Genomic DNA, 21617 nt, shown 5'->3' on the forward strand with positions numbered 1-21617 from the left:
ATACCACCGAAATAAGTACCAAATTTCAGCCTTCTACCTACACGGGAAGTTGGAAAATTAGTGACGTTGGAAAGTTCAATATGGCGGCTGACAGTGGCGTCACACCACCGAAATAAGTACGTACATTGGTTTCGGTTGGCGCAGGGAAGCCCTGCCTACCAAATTTTGTGAAGATGGGGCCATGAATAAGAAAGTTCAACATGGCGGACATTGTTGACCGTTACGTGTAGAATTTCATAATGAAACCTGCTTAACTTTTGTAAGTAAGCTGTATGGAATGAGCCTGCCAAATTTCAGCCTTCTACCTACACGGGAAGTTGGAAAATTAGTGATGAGTGAGTGAGTGAGCTTTGCCTTTTATTAGTATAGATTGCCTGTAATATGTCAATTGAACAATTTCTTTTTCTTCGGTTATACTCTTCAATAAAGGTGCACTTATTTTGTTACACCTTTTGTGAAAGCATTTATTTCATATTTGGACTTCATTCTTCTTTTTGTTATTATTACTATAACATGAAAAAAGTTTCTGTTTTAGTTATTTACCCTATACAGTTTCAGACTCCTTACTCCCAGATAAAGAGACTTGAACACTGACTTTCAGCTGTCTCTGTGGAGGATAAGTGAGCAGTCTGCCTGCTGCTTGTGCTGATTGACAGATTTGCAAAACAAAAACTCTGATGACGAGGTGCAGGGGAATTTAAGGTGGCCCTACATTACAAATATGTTCATAGGCTTCAAGGATTCTAGTATTAATTAAAGAATTTAAAAATGAAGGTACAATTGTTAAAAAAGTTGTGTAAGGAGTATAAGACTAATAACGCCAGTGTGAATCATAGACCATATGAGAACTTGAGGGCAACCATTAAGAAGGATATTAGAAAGGCTAAAAGGTAGTTAAGAGAAAAATATATAAGATAAGGTGAAAGATGACCCAAACAGATTATTTCAATATTTTAGTAGTAAAAGAACATTCTTCAAGGTGGAAAAAGTGCATCAGGAATAGTAAAGGGAAATTAAAAAATAAAGACAGTAAAACAGCGGACATTCTAAACTTTAATTTTTCTGAGGTCTTCACAAGTAAGGAAGTGGATAACTTCCCAGCAGAAAATGGGACTACTAGGGAGGTTCTGAGTAATTTAGAAATTGTACAGGGAAACGTACGGTTCAGATTAAGTAGGCTGAAATCAAACAAATCACCAGGACCAGGTAGTATTTACCCTCAAGTCCATAAGGAGGCTTGTGAGTACATACACATACTGTATAAACCCTTGACACATATTTTGAGGATGTTACTGCACACTGGGGAGATTCCAAAGGATTGGAAAATGGTGGGTATTATCGATACTAATAAAAGGCAAAGCCCTCACTGACAAACTCATCACTAATTCTCCAACTTCCTGTGTAGGTAGAAGGCTGAAAAGTTGGGCAGGTTTCATTTTGAAATTCTACACGTAATGGTCATAACTGGAACCTATTTTTATCCATATACTGTAATAGACTGCAGCTCGATGGCCGTGGGAGGCGGAGTTGAGAGTCACATCATCACGCCTCCCACGTAATCACATGAACTGACTGTGAACGCAGTACGTAGAAAACAAGAAAGACCTCCAAAGAGCGCTGAAGAGAAAACGCAAACAAGCATATTCATAAGTGCAGCTACTACGGAAACAAAGCACGGTGTAAACCGTAAGTTTAAATTAAGTTTATAGACACGCTCCCGCTGCCGTTTGTCATGTCTACGATGAACAGAGTTAAAATTGCTGTAGCGAGAAACTTAAGTGCCGGGTCTTAGCTAACATTAAATAAAGCCTTGGACATCGCAACGTCACACAAGAGAGCAGCGAACGTGAACTGACTGAACGCAATACAAGTGATCACTTCCATGAATCAAACCTGTTCAAAAAAACGCATTACACAATTGACAAGGTAGGAAAAGTGACACCGAGTGGCACACGTGAACTGACGCAGTGCACAGATAAAAAGCTACAGTTCCAAAGAGCGCTGAACAAAAACCGAATTACACAATTGAAAAGGCAGCAAAAAATATGAAGCGTCTGATACATATAAGCATATTCATAAATCCAACTACTGCGGAAACAAAGCACACGTTGGAAAAAGTCAATGTCCCGCTAAAGGAAGACCGTGTAAAAAAAACCCGTGCATGCAGTGTGTCAGGTCTCAGATAAAGAAGAAGACGAGCTGTTTATTGATGCAGTAAGAAACGAATCGATGAATGAAACCTGTCATCTTTACAACGATTGACAAACACGGAATTTAACTTGAACACAACACATCCTACAAATACGAACCTGATTGAAAGAAATAATGATAATCAAATCCTTGATGACAGCAACACTCAGTAACACTCACAAAACAAATACTGTATATTGACAGTCATGTTACGTTATTTTTAAAATGTTCCCTTTTCTTTTTCTAGCTTTTTAACACACTACTTCTCCGCTGCGATACACGGGTATATATATATATATGTATATATATATATCCCGATCTACATACTCGAATAATGGATACTTTATTAGCCATCAATGATTGTTTTGGTAAAGCCATACTCAGTGTATTCATTGATGAATGGTAAAAAGTAAGAGCGAGGGAAGGATGACTTATTGAGGCATGCAGGCTGTAGTCTTGCGTCAACTCTATCTGAATTGCGATCACATTTGAAAAATATATCTTTTCAAGTTCTATTTAGTCCATATGTGTGAAACTCAAGGGCAGCGAGCCACATCCGGCCCTTGAGATCATTTTATATACTGTATTATTGTTATTAATGGCCGGGTATATGAAGCGCTGGTAACACAATAAACTACAGATCCCATAATGCAGCGCTTCAGCTGCCTTGCGAACACTTACGCGTTAATCAAGTCTACCTTATGATGCTGCAAGTTATTGCGAAGCTAGCTCACACGATGCTGAAGAGAAAAGTTGATTCTGAAAATAGAGCCTTTAAAACCGATGGGAGGCTGAGTATATGTTTACTGAACCCGTGTGTCTCATTTGTGGAGCTAATGTGGCTGTAATTACAGAATTTAATCTAAGGCGGCACTATGAGACAAAACATCAGGGTAACCTGAATGCAATGCAGAAGATACAGAAAACAGCATAATTAAATAAGAATCTGACACTTCAGCGGACGTTTTAACCGTGCACAATCACAAAGTGATTTCAAGTGAAGCTGCTTTTATGGGAGACACAAATGCACCAGTTCACCTTGCCCCACTTTCCCTGTTGCCAAGTAATGTTAAACCAAGTCGTCACTACGGTGTTCCCAAATCGCACTTTGCTGATAAACTGGCGCTGCACTGAGTTTGCACGCGCGCTTTGGTGACTTTGAAGAACAAAAAGTCCGTCTACATGCGGCTCGAACCTTGTGCATGTTTGGTAGCACATATCTGTGTGAGAAGCTCTTCTCAGTGATAAAGACTAACAAAACAGCACACAGGAGTCGCCTCACTGATGAGCACCTTCAATCCATCCTGAGAATCTCCACAACACAGAACCTCACACCAAACAGAAGCGAACCTGTGGCCAAAAAGATGCCAGGCGTCCAGCTCTAAAATGACATATGAGCAAAGACAACTGAATGATTTGATTTGTTATTGCTGAAAGGAACACATTTTATTTATATTTCCAGGTTTTGTTATGCAGCATGTTCATATTTGAATTTGTATAATTTTGACAGGATATATTTTTATGGAGAGCAAAATCTTTTGGGATATTTAAAATCTAAGTTTATTTTTTATATAAAATTACATAAGAGTAAAGAAATTTGAATGTTTGTTCTTTTAACGTTTACTTTATTTCTAACTTGTATAATTTAGACAGGATATATTTTTATGGAGAGCAAAATATTATAAGTTGTTTAAGGTTTGAGTTGATTTATTCACGAATAATATTCCTGTCTGTTTTTACCATTCCTACCAAAGATATTTCTGTCGACTAAATAAAAATTCCTTCTATTTAAAATTTAAATAGAACTTGAACAAATACTATAGTTCATAATATCCACGCAGACTTGCGTAAGGCGGAGTCATCCGTTTTAACAAGCAGCGTATTGCACTGATCTGAAATAGCTGTGTGTGTATATATGTAGATATGTATGTATATGTATATATATGTTTATATATGTGTGTGTGTGTGTATGTATATGTATATATATGTGTATTTGTGTGTATATATGTGTGTGTATGTATGTATGTGTGTATGTATTTATGTGTGTGTGTATATATATATATATATATATATATATATATATATATATATATATATATATATATATATATATATATATATATATATATATATATATATATATATATATATATATATATATATATATATATGACTACAACACTCATCACTCACAACAGTGACAAAACAATTACATTGACAATCATGTTACGTTATTTTCAAAATGTTTCCTTTTCTTTTTCATTGCTTCTTTAACACACTACTTACTGCGGCTGGTATTTTGCTAGTACTATATAAAAAAAAAGGCAACTTTCCTTTCTTTACACCTTTTTTCCTTTTATCCCAAACCAAAGCCTTTCTCTCTTAACACTGCAGAGGACACAGAACTAATTTTCTTTAAATGCCGGTAAAGCACATTACCAGAGGCACAAATTTGAATGTTCACATAGAAAATGTAATTTCAATGTACCCGTACTTCTTAAAACGTTAATGTTTTACTGTTTAATAAATTATAGACTATAATTTATTATTTTTCCCTTGCACTCAGTGACCAAACCTATACACACGCATATAGACACATACAAACATACACACAAGTATATGTATGTGTATATATATACACACACACAAACACACACACATATATATAATTTGTTTGGTGTATATGTGTATATGTAGATAAGTATATAGATATGTAGATATGAAGACATGTATATATATATATACACATGTATATATATATATATATATATATATATATATATATATATATATATATATATATATATATATATATATGTATGTATGTATGTATGTATGTGTGTGTATATATGACAGCAGCAATCCAAGCTGTGAGAAAACAGTAAAAGGAGGCGTGTCAGGCGTGGTGGTACATTTTCTGATGCAGCTACTGAAAACAACTTCGTGGCGCTGCCGCCAAATACACAAAACAATTACTCTGACAATCATGTTACATTATTTTTAAAATGTTTCCTTTTCTTTTTCATAACTTCTTTAACACATGACATCGCTGCAAAGTGCGGGTATTTTGCTATATATATATATATATATCTCACAGCGACACTCATAACAGTGACAAAACAATTACATTGACAATCATGTTACGTTATTTTCAAAATGTTTCCTTTTTTTTTCTCTTTCCTTCTTTAACGCACTACTCTCGCTGCCAAGCGGGTATATATATATATATATATAGATAGATAGATAGAGATATATATATATATAGATAGATAGATACGAGAACAACATATATATATATATATATGTATAGATAGATAGATAGATAGATATAGATAGATATGAGAACAACACTCATATCAATGACAAAACAATTACATTAACAGCCATGTTATGTTATTTTTAAAATTTTTCCTTTTCTTTTTTGTACCTTCATTAACATCACATTAATGGCGGGGACGTCTCACCAGTCTACACAAGACCCACATGACTGTCCCCAAAAGGCGATCATAACGTCAGCGAACACATCTCTCTATACTATATAAAAGAAAAGGGCAACTTTCCTTTCTTTACACCTTTTTTCCTTTTATCCCAAACCAAAGCCTTTCTCTCTTAACACTGCAGAGGGCACAAAACTAATTTTCTTTAAATGCCGGTAAGGCACATTACCAGAGGCACAAATTTGAACGTTCACATAGAAAATGTAATTTCTATACCACAGCCGTCGTGTAGCGCCTTTCAAAAGGGATCTACTACTGAGAGATGATCCATATACATTTTAGCTGCTGTTAGTTACTTACCTGTTGTGTTACACAGTCTTTAAAATGTAGTTTACCCACAACCACTCCAGTAGTGCTCAATGTACCTGTACGTCTTAAAACGTTAATGTTTTACTGTTTAATAACTTATAGACTATATTTTATTATTTTTCCCTTGCACTCAGTAACCAAAGCTATACACACACATGAAGACACATACAAACATACACACAAGTATATGTATGTGTATATATATATATATATATATATATATATATATATATATATATATGTATGTATATATATATATCAGTAAACATATACGCAGCCTCCCATCGGTTTTTAAAGGCTCTATTTTCAGAATCAACTTTTCTCTTCAGCATCGTGTGAGCTAGCGACACACTGCATGCACGGGTTTTTTTTTTTACACTGTCTTCCTTTAGCGGGACATTAACTTTTTCCACCGTGTGCTTTGTTTCCGCAGTAGCTGGATTTATGAATATGCTTGTATGTATCAGGCGCTTCATATATTTTGCTGCCTTTTCAATTGTGTAATTCGGTTTTGTTCAGCTTTTGGAACTATTGCTTTTATCTGTGCACTGCGTCAGTTCACGTGAGCCGTTCGGTGTACATGCATCGAAGTTTCCCAGCTGTGCTGGTGCCATCTCGTGCTATGTCAATGGCTGTATTTAATGTTACCTTAGTCCTGGCACTTAAAACTTTCTCTCGCAGTTTCGCTGAGTGTGTACCAAACACCACCCTGACCATCTCATCTTCCTCTGCATAAGCACAGTCCTTAACCCGTGAATATTTAGTGGGAGTTTGCTATTGGATTGCCGCTGACGGACGGCCTTATATGGGCAGGCACTAAACTACAAACGCCAGCGGCAGCCTGTCTATGAACTTAATTTAAAGTCGTGCTTTGTTTCCGAAGTAGCAGAACTCATGAATATGGTTGTATATGTCACTCGCTCGCTTCTTATTGTTTCGCTGCCTTCTCAATTATATAATGCATGTTTTCTTCAGCGCTTTTTGGATGTCTTCCTGGTTTTCTATGTACTGCGTGATTACGTGGGAGGCGTGATGATGTCACAAGAAACTCCGCCCCCACGGCGTTCAAGCTCATCTCCATTACAGTAAATGGAGAAAAACAGCTTCCAGTTATGACCATTACGCGTAGAATTTCGAAATGAAACCTGCCCAAATTTTGTAAGGAAGCTGTAAGGAATGAACCTGCCAAATTTCAGCCTTCCACCCACACGGGAAGTTGGAGAATTAGTGATGAGTCAGTGAGTGAGTGAGTGAGTGAGTGAGTGAGTGAGTGAGGGCTTTGCCTTTTATTAGTATAGATAAGAGTGAGCAGCATATGGCAAGTACAGGAGTGTACTTTTTTGAATAGTCAGTATGGGTTCTTAAGAGGGATGTCGTGTTTTACTAACATGCTGGAATTGAAGAAGCAACAAAAGGATATGATCAAAGTGGAGCAAATGATATTATTTATCTCGACTTTCAGAAAGCATTTTATAAAGTGCCACATGAAAGTTTGGGCATCAAACTAAAAGAAGTGGGAGTTCAGGGTGATGTTTGTAGATACAGTGGTGTGAAAAACTATTTGCCCCCTTCCTGATTTCTTATTCTTTTGCATGTTTGTCACACAAAATGTTTCTGATCATCAAACACATTTAACCATTAGTCGAATATAACACAAGTAAACACAAAATGCAGTTTTTAAATGATGGTATTTAGGGAGAAAAAAAATCCAAACCTACATGGCCCTGTGTGAAAAAGTAATTGCCCCCTTGTTAAAAAATAACCTAACTGTGGTGTATCACACGGAGTTCAATTTCCGTAGCCACCCCCAGGCCTGATTACTGCCACACCTGTTTCAATCAAGAAATCACTTAAATAGGAGCTGCCTGACACAGAGAAGTAGACCAAAAGCACCTCAAAAGCTAGACATCATGCCAAGATCCAAAGAAATTCAGGAACAAATGAGAACAAAAGTAATTGAGATCTGTCAGTCTGGTAAAGGTTATAAAGCCATTTCTAAAGCTTTGGGACTCCAGCGAACCACAGTGAGAGCCATTATCCACAAATGGCAAAAACATGGAACAGTGGTGAACCTTCCCAGGAGTGGCGGCCGACCAAAATTACCCCAAGGCGCAGAGCGACTCATCCGAGAGGTCACAAAAGACCCCTGGACAACGTCTAAAGAACTGCAGGCCTCACTTGCCTCAATTAAGGTCAGTGTTCAAGACTCCACCATAAGAAAGAGACTGGGCAAAACGGCCTGCATGGCAGATTTCCAAGGCAAAACCACTGTTAAGCAAAAGAACATTAGGGCTCGTCTCAATTTTGCTAAGAAACATCTCAATGATTGCCAAGACTTTTGGGAAAATACCTTGTGGACTGATGAGACAAAAGTTGAACTTTTTGGAAGGCAAATGTCCCGTTACATCTGGCGTAAAAGGAACACAGCATTTCAGAAAAAGAACATCATACCAACAGTAAAATATGGTGGTGGTAGTGTGATGGTCTGGGGTTGTTTTGCTGCTTCAGGACCTGGAAGGGTTGCTGTGATAGATGGAACTATGAATTCTACTGTCTACCAAAAAATCCTGAAGGAGAATGCCATCTGTTCGTTAACTCAAGCTGAAGCGATCTTGGGTGCTGCAACAGGACAATGACCCAAAACACACCAGCAAATCCACCTCTGAATGGCTGAAGAAAAACAAAATGAAGACTTTGGAGTGGCCTAGTCAAAGTCCTGACCTGAATCCAATTGAGATGCTATGGCATGACCTTAAAAAGGCAGTTCATGCTAGAAAACTCTCAAATAAAGCTGAATTACAACAATTCTGCAAAGATGAGTGGGCCAAAATTCCTCCACAGCTGTAAAAGACTCATTGCAAGTTATACGCAAGCTTGATTGCAGTTATTGCTGCTAAGGGTGGCCCAACCAGTTATTAGGTTCAGGGGACAATTACTTTTTCACACAGGGCCATGTAGGTTTGATTTTCTTTTCTCCCTAAATAATAAAAACCATCATTTAAAAACTGCATTTTGTGTTTACTTGTGTTATATTTGACTAATGGTTAAATGTGCTTGATGATCAGAAACATTTTGTGTGACAAACATGCAAAAGAATAAGAAATCAGGAAGGGGGCAAATAGTTTTTCACACCACTGTAGGTGCAGATTTGGCTCAGGGAATGGAAGCAGAGAGTTATGGTGCAAGGAACCTTATCAGAATTGGCTGATTTTAAGAGTGGGGTTCCACAAAGGGTCAGTGTTAGGGCCACTACTATTTTTAATATATACAAATGATTTAGATAGGAATATAAATAACAAGCTAGTTAAGTTTGCACATGATAGTAAGATAGGAGAATTGGCAGATAATTTGGAGCATGTTAAATCACTACAGAAGGACTCAGACAGCATATAGACTTGGGTAGATTTGTGGCAGATGAAATTTAATGTCAGTAAAAGCAGTTCTTAGCATTGCACCATCCAAGCTGTCATATCAACCACCTACCGTAACATGCTTTCTTTTTCCATCCATCCATTATCCAACCCGCTATATCCCAACTACAGGGTCACGGGGTTCTGCTGTAGCCAATCCCAGCCAACACAGGGCGCAAGGCAGGAAACAAACCCCGGGTAGGGCGCCTGCCCACCCCTGCATGCTTTCTTTTTTCTTCAGTTAAATTCTTGAATAAAAGTACACTTGGTTTGTTATACTTGTACCTTTTGTGAAAGTATTTATTTCATATTTGTATTTCAGGCTTCACACATTATACATTTCATGTCTACATTTTGTCAATTATTACTAGAACATGAAAAATGTTTCTGTGTTAACTACGTTTTTACATAGATTGTTGTTGACATGGAACAAGCATGAAATGTACGTATTCCAAATGACGATGTACTCTTTTACCCTATAAAGCTCCAGCACTTCACTCGAAGATAAACACTGAGCACTGAGAAACTTCTTTGTGAATTGTACTGTGGCAATGGGTGGGGTGAGATATACCAGGCTGTTTGCTGCTTATTGACACATTTACAGGACAAAAGACGCTGACAGAGAGGTGAGAAAGGATTTAAGGTGGGCCGGAAGTTTTTTCGTAGGCTCTGGTAATTCTAGTGTTAATGCATTTTGTTTCTTAAGTGGTTTTCCGATGTGTTTCTTGTGTTCTGTGGGAGGGAACCCCAAGGGATCAGTTCATCCTGATGTCACAGCTGCTGGGACTGCTCTCTATCTTTATATTCTGGTGGAAGAGTTTTGTAGAGTAAACACTGTGTATTAAATAGTGTATTGATTTTTCTGGTTTTCAGGTTTTTTGACTATTATATTGAGATTTTGTTATACGATAGTGAATTTGGACTGCTTTGCAGGATGCCTGGGGTGAGGTCTATCGTTAGTGAGCCCAGGGAAGGTCCTAGCCTAGTTAATGGGACTTTTTGGAGGCCCTTCATTCTTTTCGCTATGTTTGTTTCACCTTAAACAGGAGGAACAGATGCAATTAAATATAGTTTGCATTTGAATAACAGAACCCTCAAAAGTGAGTAACCATTTTACAAAAGTTGCCAAAAATGATTTTGGAACTGTACCATAGCAGAAGGTAATTCATTTAGTGTTAATGGCATAGAAAACTGCCTCTATGCCCCATCACTATTCCAGGAGATCAAATTAATGACAAGTTGAACTACATTTCTATAAAAGCAAAACTTCCTTTTAGGATAAATACCTATACAAAATTATTCTGGAGCACTGAAGTGTTTAGAAATCATCATAGGAGTTTCAAAGAATGATTTATTCTTTGGAAGGGAACCAGACCAGTCAACTGAGGTATAATGCCAGCACAGATTCTGGTAATACAAACTCATTCTAACCATTTAAAACTATATTGAATCTGCAACAAAAAATAGAATCATTTAATTGTATATTGAGACAACCTATCAATTAAATACAAAACAAATTTGTACTAAACTATCTCCTCTTGTATGTAAACCGTCCTACTTACTCAAATATGAAACACATTTCACTCAGTGTAAAAGATGCTTAGGACCTCAGTTTTGAGGGTAAGATTTTTTTTTTCTCTAAAAATTTTTGCTTAGATTTTGGTAAATTCTCTTCCTTCAGTTTATGAATACGACATCCTGTAAAATTATATGTTCTTTCAATTTTCTATTCTTTAGCAAAGTTTGAATTTATATTTGGAGAAAGGTAAAATGCTGGTAAGGGCATTTTGTAGCAATGCCTCCTAGATACATCGGTCAGGATTCTTTCTTATCCATCTCATGTATAATACTGAACTATACTTTTTATGTTTTTATTGTGGTCAGTTACTTTGAGTTTGCTCAACCTGGCTCCTGTGCATGACACTTCCTGCTCCAGGGAAACACTGCATTCAACTAGTCCCTTTAAAAGATAAGGTCAATGAATGATTAAAAGTAAGCCATTTAACTAAGAACACAACTCATTTCACATTATGAATTATATCATTGCCTTGGAGATTTAACATTCTCTAGGAGAGTGGATGTGCACTTCAAATGTCTAAGGGACTGTACTATGACAATACTTTGCAGGATCTACAAAGAACTCAGTACAGATATTCTCTATGCCCTAATTTTTCAGATTTTCATACATTGTACTAAACTGTCAGACCTGCAAATCATATTTACAGTTTACAATTTGTTAAAGACTGGGTACTGATTTTTTATAGTGATTTTGTATATAATAAGCTATTTTTCATTATGATTGTTGTGCAATATCTTTTGTATTTACGGTTCATAATATAGTAATAGTTTATAATTATTTCACAAACTGTGGATTACATGAGAGCTGAGATTAGGCAGGGTTTGAAATAAAGTTTGATACTGGTTGTAGTATTTCACAAATCATAGCAGGTCCAGGTGGATATTATTTGCAGCCATTATAATTTTATATAAAAGCATATAAGACAGCTCACACTGCATACAGCAATTGTACATGGCTGTGTTAAGGAGTAGAACCCTATGAGTGCTACTAAGAATTAGACTTGCAGGGAATAAACATCTGGGGACAACCCATTAAAAAGTGAGTGTTGAATAGCGCAAAATCCTCAGCTGAAAAGGCTACATCCATAGGGCTTCTTCCAAAAACACCCACCATAAATTCCTCCAGTCCGCTAGTTTTAAACCATTGTTCAGGAAAAGAACAAAAGATAGTCAAAGAAAAACTTGACATTGAGTGAAAATTAATTGCTAAAATTGCTGTTATCCATTCAGGAGCTCAGTAGCACAAGGTAGCTGAAGCTTAATAATTAATCTGCATGTTGTAATGAGCGCTGTGACAGTGAAGAAAGACAGACATGCACACAGACCACAATAGCTACTGGGATCTGCACCTTTCAGAAGCATCTGTCTGCTGCAATATTTCTGTCATTTTAACTATTGCATCATTATATGACATAACAATAGGAAACAGAGTTTAGATAAGCAATGTAGTCTATGGATATACAAGTTCAAAAACAGCAGGTATTTTGTCATTGCATGTCTGCCATTCCAATTGGATATCAACGTTAAATTTATTTATTTGTTTAGACGTGCAGCCTTTTACAGGCTTTACTGGTGTCATTAGGCAGATTTGTTGATTTAGGTTTTTTGGGTACTGAAATCTTAATCTCCTGTAGCTCTTAAGTTATCAGGGGCCTCATATAGAACACCATGATCAGAATTTACACAAAAAATGGCATATGGACAAAGGTGGAAATGTACATATGCACAAAAAAATTCAGATGCACAAAACCATGCATAAGCCAACTTCCACACATGTCCACTCTATATATCCCGGTCAGTGAGAAATGTAACGCATTTGCCTGCCATCCCACCCTGACTCCTCCCAGAACTTTGCATATTTGAATACATAAATCAATATAAATAGCCCTTTCAGTTGAGTGTTTTGCTAAAAGACAGTGGCAAAAGCACGTTTAAAAATAAAGAAATTCACAAAATGCAAAGTGGAGGCCCTACTCAGTGAAGGGGAGGCAAGGAAAACCATACTTTTTGGTGGTTTATGCAGTGGTATGAGCAACAAAATGAACTTGATGAAATGGCACTCAAAAAGTTCAAGTTCAGAAAGTTGCATGGTGTCCGAAAAACATAAGTGTTCAGATGTAAAAGTCAACATAAAAATGTGAGTTGTAGCTAGCCGTCTGAGAGTCATATGGAAGTGTATTAGCCCACAGAGAAAAGAAAAAAAAGGGACACAGTGAAGTAAAAAAAGGTCAAAACTTCGATTTTACCCTCCAAATTTCCACTTTAATCTTATAATTCAATTCTTCATTAAGGTAGAATGGGGTGCCCAAGACGTCAATCGCGATTGACTGGTAGATCACAAAAGTAGCGCAGGTAGATCGCAGTGCATTCAAAAAAATTTTTTTTTAAATGTTAGTCCATCATATATCCTCCCTATGGCATTTGCCACTTGATTGACATACAGGGCGGCCAGTCTGAGATCTCTTTTCTTCTAACACACTGGTCATCCCGCACGCACAATCAAACGTGCGAACTACTGCAAAACTCCGGCTATCTAAGTGATCTAGCTAGCCCTCCAGTTTATGTCGACTAAAAAAGGGATTTAAAAAAAAAATTTGTTTGGGGAGGGTATGGGCTGGATGTGGAATTGGAAAAGTATTTTTTTTCTCACAATATCACAATTGAAGTGCGTTTCTCTGATCTGTCAATCTATCATTGCTATTCCAAAGAAGGAAAATGTGGAAAGGCACTTTCGAACTGTTCATAAAAACTACAAAACTGACTTCCTTCTGAAAAGTGATCTGAGAAAGAGAAAGGAGAGGGAACTAAAATTGCAGTTAATCGGACAGCTGTCATTTTTCACTCGGATGAATTCAAAAGCAAAGGCAGACAGTCCTATCGTCCATATTTCCAAACCAGATGGCTCATGGAGATTCTGCAATGACTTTAGACGTCTGAACCAGGTCTCCAAATTCGATGCTTACCCAATGCCTCAGGTGGATGACCTTATTGAACGGCTGGGTATGGCTCAATATTTGACTACTCTTTATATGACCAAAGGGTACTGGCAAATTCCCTTAGCGGCATCTGCAAAAGAAAAAACTGCCTTTAGTACCCCTAGTGGACATTGGCAATATAAGGTCCTTCCATTTGGACTGCACAGGGCACCGGCGACCTTCCAACGTCTGGTAGATAGAGTGCTCCGGCCCAATCAGTCCTATTGTGCCGCCAACCTGGATGATGTGGTCACTTATTCCGGCACCTGGAAGGAACATATATTAAAGGTGTTTGCTGTTCTCTCAACGCTAGCGAAGGCCAGTCTCCGCATTAATCCATGAAAGTGTTTCTTTGGCTTAAAGGAGGCCAAATATTTGGGCTACCTAGTGGGACAAAGACAAGTAAAACCACAATGTTCTAAAATAAAAGACATCTTGGAATGGCCCCATCCGATTACCAAGAGACAGGTGCAAGCCTTCTTGGGGATAGCGGGGTATTACTGCCGGTTCATGCCCCGTTTCTCCAAAAGGGCAACACCCTTCACTAATCTTACAAAGAAACGGGCTCCTTTATATGTGGTATGGGATGACAAAACGGAACAAGCATTTGGTGACCTGAAGAAGGCCCGAACGTCGGCACCTATACTAAAAACCCCTGACTTTTCTTGACCTTTTATTCTCCAGACCGATGCTTCGGTTACAGGCCTGGGCGCCATGCTGAGCCAGAGCATCGATGGTGTCGAACACCCTGTATTCTACCTAAGCCAGAAACTGTTGGACCGGGAGACCAGGTATGCGGCTGTGGAGAGGAAGGCTTTGGCTATTAAGAGGGCGGTGACTCATCTGAGGTACTATCTGTTGAGTCACCAGTTCACTCTAATGACGGACCATGCCGCCCTACAGTGGATGGCAAACCCCCCGAGTCAACAGGTGGTTTTTGGACCTGTAGCCTTACAAGTTTACCGTTGCTTATCGTCGGGGTCCCCTTGAAGCCAATGCCGATGCCCTCTCCCGTGTTCACAACCTCTAAGTTTGGGTCGCCCGACCTGAAGGGTCTGGGCTGAGGGGAGTGTCATGTCATGCATGTGGGATTTGGGGGCCACGTAAGGATCTAAACTGTAGCGTGAAAGCGCATGCCAGAGGGGATTGGCAGGGTACTAACCTCTCTCTCTCTTTATTTTTGCAGAAAGAAAGACACACCACCGCCATGAATCTGCCATGTTTACCTAACCATGCATCACCACTTCCGCCTTCCCTCTGTCAACCTCTGATGACATCATCAATTCCAGAATCCATCTCGGTTCCTTCCCAGCATTCATCTCTCTTCATTTCCGGTCCCTTACCATAAATCTTCTCCCATTCAGCCATTCTGGCAGCCTTTGTTAAATGAACTACTTCTGTACCAATCTACTTTGGATCATTGTCTACAGTATACGGGGTCGGAAAACCACAAACCTTTATGAGATTTTTGTCTTATTTCTACTATGTATATATATATATATATATATATATATATATATATATACACACACACATATACACACAGTGGAACCTCGGTTCACGACCATAATTCGTTCCAGAACTTTGGTCGTAAACCGAGTTGGTCGTGAACCGAAGCAGTTTCACCCATAGGATTGTATGTAAATACAATTAATCCGTTCCAGACCGTACAAACTGTATTTAAGTATGTAAATATATGTAAAGATTAAGCACAAATATATTTAATTACACCATAGAATGCACAGTGTAATAGTAAACTAATGTAAAAACATTGAATAACACTGACACAAAACACCCAGGCTCCCTGCTCAGCTACACGAGCTGGCTAGCTCGCGCTCTCCCTCCCTCCCTCTCTCTCTCTGTAACACACACACCACCAAAGCCCCTCCCTCCCTCCATCAGCTACAGAAGCAGGCTGGCTCACGCGCTCTCTCTCTCTCTCTGTAGCGTGCGCACGCACGCACACAACCGCACACACACCACCCACCCCCTATCCTCCCCCCCATCCCTTCCCTGTCAGCTGCCCGCGCTCTCTCTCTCTGCGCTTGCAACCAAAAATCTACTGTAACAAGATCACTCTATTTTAGCCTTACATTCCAATCGCTGTAAACACTTTTTTTAAATTTAGTTTTAAGCACAAGGAAAAAAGCGAACATTTGAAAAAAGAGAAAAGTAACATTGCACCTAATCGCGTTATGAACTGAAAAATTAACTTTTGAAAAATCCGTAACACAAAAACCACCAAGAAATTGAACTTTGCATGAGTCAAGTTCTGGCATGAAGTGTTTTCTTTCAGGTGTTTTCTCTCTTGTGATTTCTTGGGTTTCTGGTGCTTTTAGCTGGTGGGAGTGAAAGCCTCATGCAGCCATTCCAAAAACAAAGTTCTTGTGACCCAACCCTTCGTGTCTGCCCCCCACATTACTGGCAGTCTAGCTTTGTTTACATTGTGCTGCTTGAAACCACGAGGGTTCTCAGATTTGTAAATAAGTAAACTGGTAAACAGTTTTTCCACCGCTTGTAATTTCTTTCTTTACTTCGATTTCAATTTTCTTCAAAACTTTCTTCTCACCACTCTTCACTTGCTTAGAAGCCAATGGAAGGAGAACAATGAACAGAGCTCTTGCAGCCACGCGGCTCGCTCGCTTTCTCTCTCTCTCTCGTTCTCTCTCAGCCTGCCTGTGGTGGCGGATGGTGCACCAGTAAGTGCAAGCCAACACTTGCAGCAATCTCCTCCTCCCCCTCCCCAGCAGGCCCGTGGAATTGGGGAGATGGTTGGCTTGCACTTACTGGCTGCAGATAGGTAGGCAAACAGTGCAGCAATCTCCTCCTCCCTCTCCCCAGCAGGCACATGCTCGCTTGCTCTTGCTCTCTCTCTCAGCTCAGCTCAGGCAGGCAAGGGAAACTGGCTTGTTCGTATACCGAGTGTGTGGTTGTGAACCGAGGCAAAAGTTTGGCGAGCTTTTTGGTCGTGAACTGAGTTGTATGTGAACTGAGACGTTCGTGAATCAAGGTTCCATCGTGTATATATATATATATATATATATATATATATATATATATATATATATATATATATATTATATATACATACATACATACATGCATACATATACACACACACACATACATACACACAGTGGAACCTCGGTTTGCGAGTAACTTAGTTTATGAGTGTTTTGCAAGACGAGCCAAAATTTTTAATAAATTTTGACTTGATAAACAAGCGAGGTCTTGCAATACTAGCATGGATACGCTTTGTCTGCCGAGCATCATGTTATCATAACTGAGTTGATAGTTCTTCTCTCTCTCCTGTGTGTGTGTGTATGTCTCTCTCTCGTGTGTGTGTGTGTCTCTCTCTCTCGTGTGTATATGTCTGTCTCTCTCTGGCAATCGTCTCCTATTTTACGTCTGAGTCTGTGTGCCTCACTCATATAGTCAACATCTGTACGTGACTGTGTGTGTGTGTGTGTGTGTGTGTGCACACGCACGCATGTGTGCTGTGATGAGCGAGTCTCTGTCTTGTACCCCAAAACACGAAGCGGAGTCTCAGTACTTTAACAACACCAGCTTTATTCAGCTTGAAACAGCACCAGCAGGGTTATTTATTGTAGCAGGATCTGCCACTCTCCTATACACAGACACAGCAGTCAGGCAGGGTCATTGCCAAGTAGTACTGTGTGCCCTGCGCATTTAAAATGTTCCTTGTAATACTCATCGATGGCAGGTGCTTATAGCATGTCCGCGATCTTTTTGGATACGCTTTTACGGCGAACTGCTACAGCGCTGGGACACTGCAATTGCTTTGGGACGCTCTTCTGCGTGTCGTCCCGTGGGATTCGGCTGGAATCCCACAAGAGTTTAGAAGCTCACTTACACCAGCCATGATTCTTTTCAAAGGTAAAGTGCAGGTTAATTTGTTTTATATATTTTTACTTTATATTTTGTACTAGCAAAATACCCGCTTCGCAGCGGCGAAGTACTGCCTTAAAATTTTTATTAAGAAGAAAATTAAACCATTTTAAACTGAGGGAAAATATACCAATAATTATTTGTTAAGGATCTCTTTGTATACCACATTGTCAGTTCAGCCCTCCGGTTGTAATATGACCAAGCTGTGCGCTGAGCTTACTCTTGAGCATGCAATGTGCAGTTGGCCATGTGAAAAGTAATCTTGTTTCAAATCTCACAGCTTGGATTGCTGCTGTCATAATCAGTTTGAGTTTCATGGTTTGTTTCAATTACAACAGTATTTGCAGGACTTGTGTTGAAGAGACATTCGGCATCTGTCAAGCGTTGTAAGCATACAACCATTTTCATCATTAACTTCACATCCCGCTTTTGAGAATTTAAACATTCATAAACATCAAAGTGTCCACTACTGAAATCGTCACCTATGAATCTAAGATGTTTAAGAGGCATTGGCGGTTGTCCAAAGGTGTAAAATATTTGGCCATTTCGGTACACTTGAAAGCGACAACCGAACAATTCAGCGGCAGCCATCAACTCACATGCAGATGCAAAGGTGAAGGGCTTAAGCATTTCACTCTTCTAGTGCTCCTGTGTAGAATAATTATCTCCTGTACTGTCATCAGTCCACACCTTGAACATGTCCCAGTCATTCTATACATAAGATACAATTTTCCTTTGGATATCAATAGTGAGCCTGATATGGCCGTGCAATATGTAACAAAAAGAATGGAAAAAGCAGGTGCCATCTCCGGGCACGGAAACCACTTGGTAAGTGACAGTTCTTTGATCGATGGTGATCACCTTGATAGACATGTTAATAGGGGTATGGTGGGAACGATAAAAGAAATGGGTACCTGAACAATGTAAAGTAAGTCTAAAATACCTACACAATAACTATAATCGTAATAAACGAACCATAAAACAGTGGGGAAGCCATGGATTAAATAAAAAGGCTGTAGTTATCAGCAGGGAGACATGAATCCCATGGCGAAGCAGGGAAGGGAATGTAGAGATTGGAGCGACGGACGGGCTTATATAGGCAGGCAGCCAACAACATGTAGTGTTTGTACACAGCCCTGCTGGATACCTTGGGGGCCACCAGGCGTCGCTGTAAGGGGGCTCGTAGGCTCTTATGTGCCCTATGACCGGGAGTGTGTCACGGTCACGTGACAGGAAGAAACGACGTGCTCCCGGGTTGAAGAAAAGGACTATTTACCCTGACCCGGAAGGAATAAGGACTTGTGGACTGTTGGGCAGGAACACCTCTGGGTCAGGGAGTATAAAAGGAGTGTGGGAGCTCCCAGACGGGGAGCTGAGTTGGGAGGCAGGGTGGCTAAGCGTCTGGGAGTGGAGGATTGTGATTTATTGGTTTATTGTATTGTTTATTGAAGAATAGTGGAGTGGTGGTGCTTTGTGCACAATTATTATTATAATAAATAATTATTGGACTTTTTATCTGGTGTCTGACGTGTGGTCTGAGGGTACAAGGGTGCGAGAAAAACCCTTAATCTGTCACAGTATGTATGTATGTATGTATGTATGTATGTATGTGTGTATATTTAGATATATATATATATATAGATATATATATATATATATAGATATATATATATAGATATATATATATATATATATTGTGAACGCTGGCCCCAGCACAGACAGACGGACGACATATTTTGCTCCACACACTGTTTATTTACAATATATACAATTATATAAATGTCACGTGCACTCACACAATCCCAGTGCCTTCAGCACCGAATCCCCCAAAAGTCCAGGGCCCACAGTCACTGTGCCTTTCCTCTGGCCGCCTCCTGTCCTTTCTCCAGCTCCGTCTTCTGCCTCCCGACTTCCACCAATGACTGGAGGGAGGCGGCCCCTTAAATAACGCCCCCGGATGAGCCCCAGGTGTTTCCAGCCTCTTCTCCTTAGCCACGCCCCAGCGTGGCGGAAGTGTCGGCTGCTTTCCCGCCGGCTCTCCAGGCGCCACACAAAGTCTTCCCCCCGGCACTTCCTGGTGTGGCGGAAGTGCCGGGCTCCCGGGATAATTAGGCACCGGGGCGCCGCCTGGCGGTGGCCACGGGTCCCTACAGGGCTGGGCTTCCAAGCCCTGTACCCGAGGCCCCCTGCCTAACCAGGACGGACGCCCCCACTCAGTCTGGAGGAGGTACACGCTCTCCTCCGGTCTTCCAAGGCGTCCCGGCCGGGCTCCATCCCCGGCCAAAGACCACACAGGGTAAACCGGCATCGGGGCGCCGCCTGGCGGTGACCACGGGTCCCTACAGGGCTGAGCTTCCAAGCCCTGTACCCGTGGTCCCCTATATAACCAGGACGGACGCCCCCTCGCGGTCTGGAGGAGGCACAAGCCCTCCTCTCCTCCTCCTGGGCGTCCCGGCCGGGGACCACAGTATATATATATGTATATATGTGTGTGTGTATATATACACTCACCTAAAGGATTATTAGGAACACCTGTTCAATTTCTCATTAATGCAATTATCTAATCAACCAATCACATGGCAGTTGCTTCAATGCATTTAGGGGTGTGGTCCTGGTCAAGACAATCTCCTGAACTCCAAACTGAATGTCAGAATGGGAAAAAAAGGTGATTTAAGCAATTTTGAGCGTGGCATGGTTGTTGGTGCCAGACGGGCCGGTCTGAGTATTTCACAATCTGCTCAGTTACTGGGATTTTCACGCACAACCATTTCTAGGGTTTACAAAGAATGGTGTGAAAAGGGAAAATCATCCAGTATGCGGCAGTCCTGTGGGCGAAAATGCCTTGTTGATGCTAGAGGTCAAAGTAGAATGGGCCGACCGATTCAAGCTGATAGAAGAGCAGCTTTGACTGAAATAACCACTCGTTACAACCGAGGTATGCAGCAAAGCATTTGTGAAGCCACAACACACACAACCTTGAGGCGGATGGGCTACAACAGCAGAAGACCCCACTGGGTACCACTCATCTCCACTACAAATAGGAAAAAGAGGCTACAATTTGCACGAGTTCACCAAAATTGGACAGTTGAAGACTGGAAAAATGTTGCCTGGTCTGATGAGTCTCGATTTCTGTTGAGACATTCAAATGGTAGAGTCAGAATTTGGCCTAAACAGAATGAGAACATGGATCCATCATGCCTTGTTACCACTGTGCAGGCTGGTGGTGGTGGTGTAATGGTGTGGGGGATGTTTTCTTGGCACACTTTAGGCCTTAGTGCCAATTGGGCATCGTTTAAATGCCACGGGCTACCTGAGCACTGTTTCTGACCATGTCCATCCCTTCATGACCACCATGTACCCATCCTCTGATGGCTACTTCCAGCAGGATAATGCACCATGTTACAAAGCTCAAATCATTTCAAATTGGTTTCTTGAACATGACAATGAGTTCACTGTACTAAAATGGCCCCCACAGTCACCAGATCTCAACCTAATAGAGCATCTTTGGTATGTGGTGGAACGGGAGCTTCGTGCCCTGGATGTGCATCCCACAAATCTCCATCAACTGCAAGATGCTATCCTATCAATATGGGCCAACATTTCTAAAGAATTCTTTCAGCACCTTGTTAAATTAATGCCACGTAGAATTAAGGCAGTTCTGAAGGCGAAAGGGGGTCAAACACCGTATTAGTATGGTGTTCCTAATAATCCTTTAGGTGAGTGTATATATGTGTATATGTATATATGTA

The 21617-nt window shown here is 40.1% G+C and overlaps 1 protein-coding gene across 2 annotated transcripts in view; it reads right to left on the reverse strand.

Annotated features, from left to right (window-relative positions):
• The window catches only part of hgsnat (heparan-alpha-glucosaminide N-acetyltransferase), a 376297-nt gene that overhangs the window by 91990 nt on the left and 262690 nt on the right, over positions 1-21617 (reverse strand). The gene's annotated exons all lie outside the window — the stretch shown is intronic.

Source organism: Polypterus senegalus, chromosome 4 (assembly GCF_016835505.1).
Source record: "Polypterus senegalus isolate Bchr_013 chromosome 4, ASM1683550v1, whole genome shotgun sequence".
In the NCBI taxonomy this organism is placed as follows: Eukaryota; Metazoa; Chordata; class Cladistia; order Polypteriformes; family Polypteridae; genus Polypterus; species Polypterus senegalus.